At 41.3% G+C, this 10,595-nt stretch overlaps 1 long non-coding RNA gene across 2 annotated transcripts; it reads right to left on the bottom strand.

Annotated features, from left to right (window-relative positions):
- Positions 1 to 3,461: 3,461 nt before the first annotated feature.
- On the bottom strand, positions 3,462 to 10,595 carry LOC140703114 (uncharacterized). Of its 2 annotated transcripts, none has more exons than XR_012082449.2 (2): positions 10,285 to 10,595; positions 3,462 to 4,931 (listed from the first exon to the last, which is right to left on the bottom strand). It is a non-coding gene; the product is annotated as an uncharacterized LOC140703114 (long non-coding RNA). The 2 variants fall into 2 exon arrangements; XR_012082450.2 differs by having other exon boundaries at positions 10,366 to 10,595.

Below are 10,595 nucleotides of genomic sequence, written 5' to 3'. Positions count from 1 at the left end.
TTTTTCTCTCATATCCTTTCACAGTTGCATTCTCTGGAAGTATCTCTCCTGAGAAACCTATATGTGGGACAGGAGGCAACAGTTAGAACTGGTCATGGAACAACTGAGTGGTTCAAAATTGGGAAAGGAGTACGGCAAGGCTGTATATTGTCCCCCAGCTTATTCAACTTATATGCAGAATACATCATGCGGAAGGCTGGACTGGAAGAAACCCAAGCCGGAATTAAGATTGCCGGAAGAAATATCAACAACCTCCGATATGCAGATGATACCACTCTGATGGCAGAAAGTGAGGAGGAATTAAAGAACCTTGTAATGAGAGTGAAAGAGGAGAGTGCAAAAAATTGTCTGAAACTCAACATCAAAAAAACTAAGATCATGGCCACTGGTCCCATCACCTCCTGGGAAATAGAAGGGGAAGATATGGAGGCAGTGTCAAATTTTATCTTCCTGGGCTCCATGATCACTGCAGATGGAGACAGCAGCCCTGAAATTAAAAGACGCCTTCTTCTTGGGAGGAAAGCGATGACAAATCTTGACAGCATCTTGAAAAGCAGAGACATCACCTTGCCAACAAAAGTCCGAATAGTCAAAGCTATGGTTTTTCCTGTCGTGATGTATGGAAGTGAGAGCTGGACCATAAAGAAAGCAGACCGCCGAAGAATTGATGCCTTTGAATTGTGGTGCTGGAGGAGGCTCTTGAGAATCCCCTGGACTGCAAGGAGAACAAACCTATCAGTTCTAAAGGAAATCAACCCTGAGTGCTCACTGGAAGGACAGATCCTGAAGCTGAGGCTCCAGTACTTTGGCCATCTCATGAGAAGAAAAGAGTCCTTGGAAAAAACCCTGATGTTAGGAAGGTGTGACGGCAAGAGGAGAAGGGGACGACCGAGGATGAGATGGCTGGACAGTGTCTGCGAAGCAACCAACATGAACCTGACACAACTCCAGGATGCGGTGGAAGACAGGAGGGCCTGGCGTGCTCTGGTCCATGGGGTCACGAAGAGTCGGACACGACTAAACGACTAAACACACACACACATCACTATTAACTCATGAAGCATGGCCTTGTAATAATCGGCATCAAGAACAAGCAGAAAGCTGCAGGACTAGCATTCAGATCAGGTATTTGAAGCCTTGGATCTGTTGTGAATTTTTTTTAAAAGCCAAGTTATTTGTGCATGATACATCACACACAAGTTGGCCTTACATAAGCCCTACAACAGATACTATTAACCAATGTCTCTTATAAGAGCAAGGGTGGGCAACTGTAGCCCTCTGAATACTGTTAGACTACAAACTCCATAATTCTTCATCACTGGCTATACAGGCAAGGGCTGCTGGGATGTACAGTCCACCAACACGGGAGACCCACAACTGCCCGTTCCTCTCATAAAGGAATTCTGTGAAAACCCTGATAGACACTTCAGTGACCATTTCATCTCCCTGACGAAGCAAGCTCTGCCTCAGGAAAAACTGGTCTCATTTGCTCTAAGATTCCAAATGCTATTAACTATTTGTATACTTTTCCTGCCCTCCACAGTGGACAAACAGTACCTTTGGAATGAATTAGGATTTTTTACGATGGGGCAAAAATTATACCCCAAAAGCTCATTATTGGTTGTGTTTTGATACCAAAGGAAGCAAAGCTTGTTGGATTTCACGTTCACACTACATTGGAAAAGCTCTTGTCTCCCCTGAGAATGAACAAAAATCCAGGCTTGCATCAAAAGCAGGGGAGAAATGTTATTGGGGAAAAAAACGGAGGAGACAAAGTAGGGGTGTGTGTGAGGGCTGCTTCTTCCAATCTCCCTCTTTTTTTAGTGGATAAGGAAATGGTATACTGCCCCCCCCCTTCAGAGGCAGCACTAGAATCCTTCAGTTACAAATCAAAATTCTCAGAATAATAGTAAAGAAATCCACCTCACCAACTACATCTTGTCTTCCAAAGTGATGTTTTTTGGATAAAGTGGGGGGGGGGGGGAGGTTACTAGAAAGAAATTGAAAGCTTCCCTCCAAGGGCTGTGACAGGGAAGTGTTACACTCACACACCCCACCTCCGCAACAACTCGAATTAAAAGTAAACGTATGGCTCAAGAGCAGATTTTAAAAATCACGGATTTCATCACTGATTGAACTGAGAATAGCCTTGCATCATGTGGATGGGAGGGGAAAAAACATCAGTGACAAAACAAGTACAACTTGAGTGGAAAATGCTCTATTCTAGATAAACCCTTCAGTTCTGCCAAACAGCTGCAGGGAAATTAAACATTCCATTTTCCTAGTGCCACAGCTCTGGAAAAAATTAGGTGTCTTTTCTCCCACAGCTGCTCTTATTTTTAAACAAGTGCAAAAAATTCCTTGACTCTACCCCCAGTTATCCATCAGAATTCCAATCTAGCACTTATAGGATTGGAATTGTTATGAGTTTTGTATGGATTTTTAAATGAAGCAAAAAGGGAAAGGGAGCCTGAAAGAGGGCTGATGCTGTATCGGATCTAATTTCATCTTTAGAACCAAAACCTTTTCTGTGCCTTACCATCACCATTGACTTTTAGGGAAGGCAGTGTGAATCTAGAGCCACTGATGCAGATATTTACATGCCCACCCCTCAGGGATGGCAGAGCCAAAACACCTCCCCCATAAGGAAAAAAACTGATGAGCAAAATCTTTATATCTGTCTTAAAGAATCCTGTAGAGATCTCAGGAAGCAAATGCATCTGCAAACCTGGAACTGTTTCCATCTAGCTTTGTTTAAATTTGCAAGGCTATTTAATGTTCACCACGCTCTTGATCCTTACAGTGTAAGCAATTTTCTTTCAGTAGGCTCCCTCCCCCTTCATTTTTAACAAGGAAAACTGCCCCTCCAAATAGAAAGCCTGCTTGTTATTTTGAGGCAGTGAGGCAAAACATGCAACATGAAGACTACATTTGGCTTGCAGAGCAGATGTCTACAGATCACTTGATGTTAATTTCAACATAAAAGCTATTATATTCTTGGCCTTGCCCTATTAGTTGTTAAATAATTATTTATGGTTGGCGCATGGAGCCTTAGAACCTTAAAGAAGAGCCATCAACACTACTGAGCTAACCATGTTTGACACAAACAGTTTTCTGTCATGAAGGACCTTCAGTGTAATGCTTATTTCATATATAATTCCATTTTGCAAACTAAAAAGCACTTCCCCCTCTTCTTCAGAAAACCAGTCTTTAATGTGACCACTAACACTACCTCACTGGCAAGGAATTAAATGGTCCAGTTCATTGACATTTGCAATAATGTTCTCTGGGTATTAGGATATTCAGCTTATCATACTAATTTTTTCCCACTTCACAACACTGTTGTTTGCTATTATATCATAGATGTAGACTTTGTCTTCTTGTTTTACTTTTCTGTAGTTTAATCAAGATCTGTGTTACAGTCTCAGTGGCTGATAAAACCACAATAATAAGTGGAAGCTGAGGGTGGTTAGTTTATACATTGAAACACCATTGGACATGTAGGGAGATACATGAACATCCACTTGAAATATTATGACTCCTGCCGCTTAAGCAAATTAAATGACAGTCAAAAACAAAACTTATCAAACTTGAAACTGTGTGCTAACCAGGATTAAATGTGTAAGTCACTGTAGAAATATTATCTGGCCTTACATATGCTGCTGTCGGAAGCCATTTTGATGATTTACTTCAACTATGAGCATTTCCCTTTTTGTTATCTAATTAAACTTTTGCATCTGTAACAGTCAAGCTAGAATTTTAGGAAGCTGAAGGACAAAGATTCTGAATATAGTATTAGATACAACTCAGTTGAGATGCCTACTTCAATTGAATTTATTTCTTGAAAGAAGCAATGTCTCTCCATTAAAATAGACATGCATGTTGTCTTTTTGTGGGCCTCCTGCCCTGTTTATTATTTGTTTGCACTGTCCGTTCAGATAAAATGTAATGATGATCCAAACTGAAAGAACAAATTTATTCAAGTGCAGAATTTACACTTTAGCGTACTCTCAGCTTCCTGTCCTAAAGTGCCATACATACAGAGTTTCTACTCCAGACGGAATTATTATTCCAAAGCAAATAAGCAAAGCTTAGGTAGAATAACAACCAAAATAAAAAATAAAAAGCACACACACACACCCAAAAAACTAGATAGATCACTACTTCCAGTCTGGACATAACACTAGTAAAGCTGACAGAAACTGACTTGCCCAATCAATGGTTGTGTTATGATTGGAGCCCAGGTCAACAGCACATCAAATTTAAAGCAAAACCTCAAATTTTCCTATATTTTTCCAGCTTTCTAGTTTCACTAGCTCTACAGAGAATGAGTGTAGCCAAGGTCTCTGTGGGTCCCCAAGACAATTGTGTCCTGTATTTTCAACAATTGCCTCCCATTTCCTCATCTGAAAGCTTTCTTACTACTCGGGTGTTGTGAATTTCACCCTCGAATTGAGTGTCTGAGTAGCTTAGAAGGCCTGGAGAGAGTTTAATGTCTGCTTTCATGAGGAGAAGGCTGTGACCAAGGAACAGATTTTGTCATATGATTGGTTTTACAATTATTATTAATGACAGAACCGTTTCTCTCCGCAGGTGTCTGCTGTCTGTGATAAATGCAATGTTTCCTTGAACATTATGGCATAAAATAAACTAGCAGAGGAAAGCAACCACCCAGGCAGAAATTCCAAGAAGGAGAGAAAGTAGCAAAACTCATTTACATCCATCTTTATTTATCAAACTTAGCAGATTTTTGACATGCTTCAGCAGAAGGTAATTTGAAAGATCCCTGGTAAAGTATGCCTCTTTTGCTAAATGTTGCATGCAATTAAAGTTTCAGAGAGATAGTGATGGGCATTGGGATGGGCAGACTCCTCCCTGTTCTTGTCAGTGCAGACTGGGAGACACGTCCGTAGAGAAGCAGCTTCACAGACCTGTAAGTACAGACAAAAAACATCTCTGTTCCATTTCAATCACTTAATATGAAGCTCTGTTAACAGTAGTCCTATATACACCATTGGGTCCTTATTATTCCAGAGATTCAGCTTTAGTCAGGAGGCTGGCGATCAACATTTGCCTACATTTCATTCGTTTTGTGACATCCCTTCTCCTACGGATCTTAGAACCAAATTCTATTAATTTGTAATTTTTTAAAAAATGTATATAAACATGCATACACACACATACAGACAACACCTGGCAGAAATACATAGTATTCTCACATGTTAGTCACAATCTTAAAAAAACCCATAACTATTTGTAAAATTACTATAAAGTATCAATTCACAATACAAATAAACAAGCAAGTGTGTGTTTATGTGTGTGTGTGTGTGTGTGTGTGTGTGTGTGTGTGTGTTTCTTCCAAGAAAGCATTCTACATGGTTAGCACCCCATCTCCGTCCCATATTCTCCTTATAAGAACTTTATGAGTTACAGTATAAGGAATGCCAATCCCATACCTTCCTATTGGTTTTTTGTGTGTCTGGTCTGCTATGTGCTATTCATATAGGGTGGGACAGGAGGGTGGGTGAAGACAAGATAATTCCTCCTTCTTTTTCCTCAGTACATTTGCAGGATTCCTTGAAAGGATTGGTTGTTTTCTCCTTACCTTTAACTTATTGTTTTTGTTATGTGCTGTCAAGTTGCCTCCAGCTCATGGCAACTCTATGAATGAGTGAGCCCCTGGATGCCCTGTCATAAAAAGCCCCGATGAGCTCTTTTAAACTCAAGAGACATGGGTTTCTTTATTGTCAATCCATCTCATGTTTGACCTTCCTCGGTCCCAGCTGTCTTCAACGTTCCTTAGCATTTTCGCCTTTTCTAGTAAATCTTGCTTTCTCATGTGACCAGGAGCAGATCTGACTATCAAACGAATGAAGCTTAAGCTTCAGGGCCCCAATCCTTGAGGGGCCCAGAAGTGACTTTAGTCCTTTTTTTAAAAAAAATTGTGGTTAATTGTCATGGAACAATCCCTTTGAAGAAGATAACAGTGGTTATCCAGACCTCCTTGGTGGTTATGGGGTCCTCATAACAGTTCAAGCTTCAGTACTCCAAAAATGTGGGTCCACCACTGGGTATCACCAAAGTATGCCAACCTGTTTCATCCTTTTTGCTTCTTATAGTAATTTTGGAAGAAAGAAAACCAAATGTTTTCTCATTAAAGGGAGCTATGGGGCAAAACCAATTTCCTTACAGCCTGCAAATGAGCTGAATGCAATGTAACATGAGGTCTGAGTGAAAAACGGTCTGCAAGGCAAAGCCAACCCAGCATAAATATCTCCTCTCTGAGAGACAGACGCAGTGGCGGCAGCTGTGAACGAAAAGTTACATCCAAAACTGGCCATCTTTTCTCTACAATATTAGTAACTAATTGCTGCAATTAGGAAGCAAATTTTAAGGGAAATAATGAGGTAATAAATGCTCCAGAAAAGCAGAATTTCCCATCTCTGGTCAGAGTAGGAATTAGACCACATCTATCTCTTGCAAGTACATGTAAGAATTTGCTAGAAAGTAGCAATGTGGGTGTGGACATTAGGTGATCTGTTGTTGCTTTTGAATTTGCTCTGAGTGCATTTGCCTCTGCACACCTATAAATGCTCATTTTATATGGACTATTTTTGACAAATAAGCAGGTTGTTACAAACATTTGTAAATTCCCTGGTCTTCCTTATTTCCTTTGTGGAAAGAGACTGTAAAGTAACTATGGATACTAAAACAATACTCAGTGTTAGTCTCTATGTGGGATAGAAAATGTTTTTATGGAACATATCAGTAAAAAGCAAAACAAATATATGAGGCAACAGAAATATGGAAGGTAGGGAATAAATATTGTTAGGAGTAGAAGAGGGAAAGTTATGAAAAGCAAACAATACCCCCGTTTCTGCACTATTTTCCACCCCATAAATCCTCAATGTTCACCAGTCTTTCATAATTCGTTGTTATTGTTTAGTTATTAAGTTGTCTCTGACTCTTCGTGACCCCATGGATCAGGGCATGCCAGGCCCTCTTGTCTTCCACTGTCTCCTGGAGTTGGGTCAAATTCATGTTGGTAGCTTTGGTGACACTGTCCAGCGATCTCTGTTGTCCCCTTCTCCTCTTGCCTTCACACTTTCCCAACACCAAGGTCTTTTCCAGGGAATCTTCTCTTCTCATGAGATGGCCAAAGTATTGGAGCCTCAGCTTCAGGATCTGTCCTTCCAGTGAGCACTCACGAGTGATTTCCTTCAAAATGGATAGGTTTGTTCTCCTTGCAGTCCAGGGACTCCTCCAGCACCACAGTTCAAAAGCATCAATTCTTTGGTGGTCAGCCTTCTTTATGGTCCAGCTCTCACTTCCATACATTGCTACTGGAAAAACAATCACTTTGACTATGCAGACCTTTGTTGGCAAGGTGAGGTCTCTGCATTTTAAGATGCTGTCTAGATTTGTCATCACTTTCCTCCCAAGAAGCAGGTGTCTTTTAATTTCGTGACTGCTGTCACCATCTGCAGTGATCATGGAGCCCAGGAAAGTAAAATCTGTCACTGCCTCCATATCTTCCCCTTCTATTTGCCAGGAGGTGATGGGACCAGTGGCCATGATCTTAGTTTTTGATGTTGAGCTTCAGACCATTTTTGGCGCTCTCCTCTTTCACCCTCATTACAAGGTTCCTTAATTCCTCCTCACTTTCTGCCATCAGAGTGGTATCATCTGCATATCTGAGGTTGTTGATATATCTTCCGGCAATCTTAATTCCGGCTTGGGATTCATCCAGTCCTGCCTTTCGCATGATGTATTCTGCATATAAGTTAAATAAGCTTGGAGACAATATACAGCCTAGCCTTTCATATACAGTACTGCCTGCTTAAGCCTACTGTTACCCAAATCACAGCCAGTTTTGCAACCTAGTATTTGAAATTCTTTTACACAATTCTTGCATACACATAAAACTCATATGAGTCACTGATAAAGCAGTGGATTAAGAAAATGGTATTTTTACACTGAATGTGAGTGAGCAATTTTTACAAGCCAGCTGCTATAGGGATCTTATTGTGAGTACTATATGTAGACTCAATCATTGAAATAAATGAAGAAGCATCAAGCTATTGAGGCAGACTGAGCACCAGAGTCCATTATTCTATTGAAGCATTATTTTTCTTCATTAGACAAAAGGATAATTAAAATGGAATTTCTACACAATCTCTCTATACTTGTTGTTATGTGCTGTCAAATTAGAAATAATTTATAATGACCCTAATAGATTTTAAAGGTAAGTGAGGTTCTTAACTGGTAGTTTTACCAGTTCCATTCCCCCTCCCCCCCCAGTGAGTTTTTATGGCAGAACCAGGGAATTGAACCCAAGCCTCCTGAGTCTTAATCCATTACTCTTTCCACACTGGGTAACCCCCCCCCGCCCCAGTATAGCACTTTATTATCCATCAAAGCTACCACTCTCTTAGCCAGTGCTGTTATCCCCATGGGCAGATCTACCTGTAAAGTTTACCCACATCAGGATTCTGTTCTGCAAAAGTTGCAAATAATATGAATTTAAATTTTCATCCTTGTAGGAATGACCTTTTGGTCTCTTTCTAAGGAGTTCAAGTGGGGAATTAGCAGTAATATCCTATTCTCTGCCCTGTTCCATTTTCTATTCCCCTGAGGGGGGAACTGTACCTGAAAAAATTCATTCAACTCTCATATTTACTGTATAGCTAAATAACATGATGTTGAGATGGTGGATTTGAAAAGCATTCAACATTTGGAAAGCAAATATTCACTTCTCTAGATATTGGATCTTTGGACAATAGCTGCTTTCTGGTATTGCTGTGCCACAGCTTTTGCCACTGTTCCATAACTCTACCATTCTGAGCAATCTTATGCTTATGAAGGGTTATGCCTACACAGATTGCAACAAACTGGAAGCCTAATGGTTGTTCTGGGTTTTTTGGGCTCTTTGGCCATGTTCTGAAAGTTGTTCTTCCTAACGTTTCGCCAGTCTCTGTGGCCGGCATCTTCAGAGGACAGCAACCATTAGATCCAGGCTGTGAAAGCCTTCGCGAATAAACTGGAAGCCTGTTACAGCAGAGTTGCAGAAGGTACGGCCCCCAGGCTAAAGTACTGGACTACAGTATTGTTCAGCAATAGACAGCGTAGCCAATGTTCAGGGACAAAGGCCGTTATAGTTCAGCTACATTTGGGCAGCCACATATTCCTCACGCTGTGTAACAGATTCCGGACTGGCATATAATTCAACATTTAGCATTGGCACAGAATTTGTAGCCCTATTAGGGTAACTATAAGCAGTCCAAACATTATATTCCAAAATATTCCATCTGGTATTTCTCCATCATATATTGAGTTTTCTAATAAAAGAGGTTGGGAACCATTGCTTAGGTGTTTAAACACTGGGGTACATACTGGCAGTGGTAGATGGTGATTAAGAAAACTTGCTGGTTTGGCTGCTGTCAGTTTGTAGGCTGTACAAGAAGGTGAAAAGGGAGGGTTCCAACTCGTGGCAAAGATGAGACCATTTTATCCCCTGCACTCCCTACCAGTGACAGCTCGTGGATGAAACAGTGGGCAGCTGCTCAAAATGTGAGGGTGAGGTGCCTCCATCCCTGTGCCACCCCCTGCTGCCTACTGTCTTTGAACCTCAGCCACCAGGAGCAGTAATCTTTAAGTTTAAGCAGCAAAAACAAATATTGTCCATGGAGTGGGGTTGGCACGGATGGTGGCTTTTGCTGTCTTGCATGCTGAATGAGCATCCCAGGGGTCTCCTCTCCTCATTTACACTTTTTCATGGGAGAGGGTATAGGGATTTTAATCCACAAATTAAACATGGTCTTGTAAGTAGCACTACCTGATCAAGGCTATGGTCCTGAAGGCATGCCTGAATGCCTGCTTGGAAGTAGTGAGCTTCATTTAACTGGGCAGCATGTCTCACTATCTTTGTAGAAGATGGATTGCACAGTAAACCTCGCAAGCCGTTAATGAATTACGAACACTGGGTGAGGAATTACAGCAGTTTTAATTGTTTGAAACATTATATTATTTGGATATAATTTAAGTGGTGCAAATGTCCCAAGATTTAACGTGGGTTAGAGATACAAGATACATGAAACTTGTAGACAGACATTTGGGGGATGGCAGCCATCCTGGACCTCTTCATATCAGGCAAAATCCAAAGAAACAACAAAAGACAGAAACATGTGGCACCTTGAAGACTAACAATTACATTTCAATGTAAGCTTTTGTGGACACGTCGTCCCCTTGGAGAGTAGCTCAGTCGTTCTCAGTAGCAATATTTACCTGCACAGTAAATACTGTTATCCATAATAAGGTTTGTCTTATCGCTCGATCTTTTGCCTGTTTACTTAAGAGTAAACTCACTGGGACGAACTCCAAAGCCAACATGCATAGGATCGACAAGGGCTAGCGCCCAGGGGTGTCACTTCGGGTCATGAGGCAACAGAGCCACACCACGCTGGCGCTGGGAATTTTCCTCGGGACTTTTTTCAATGCTCCTAGCCCATCTTCTCCGACTGCTTTTTTTTCCCGGCCCCGTCTCCAAAGAAACCCGAACCACCTTGCAAACGTGGCGCTCCGGCGGCTCCCTCCCT

The sequence above is a fragment of the Pogona vitticeps genome, chromosome 1 (assembly GCF_051106095.1).
Source record: "Pogona vitticeps strain Pit_001003342236 chromosome 1, PviZW2.1, whole genome shotgun sequence".
In the NCBI taxonomy this organism is placed as follows: domain Eukaryota; kingdom Metazoa; phylum Chordata; class Lepidosauria; order Squamata; family Agamidae; genus Pogona; species Pogona vitticeps.
Note: the sequence above shows the minus strand (reverse complement) of the source record. Positions and strands in the feature narration are given on the sequence as shown.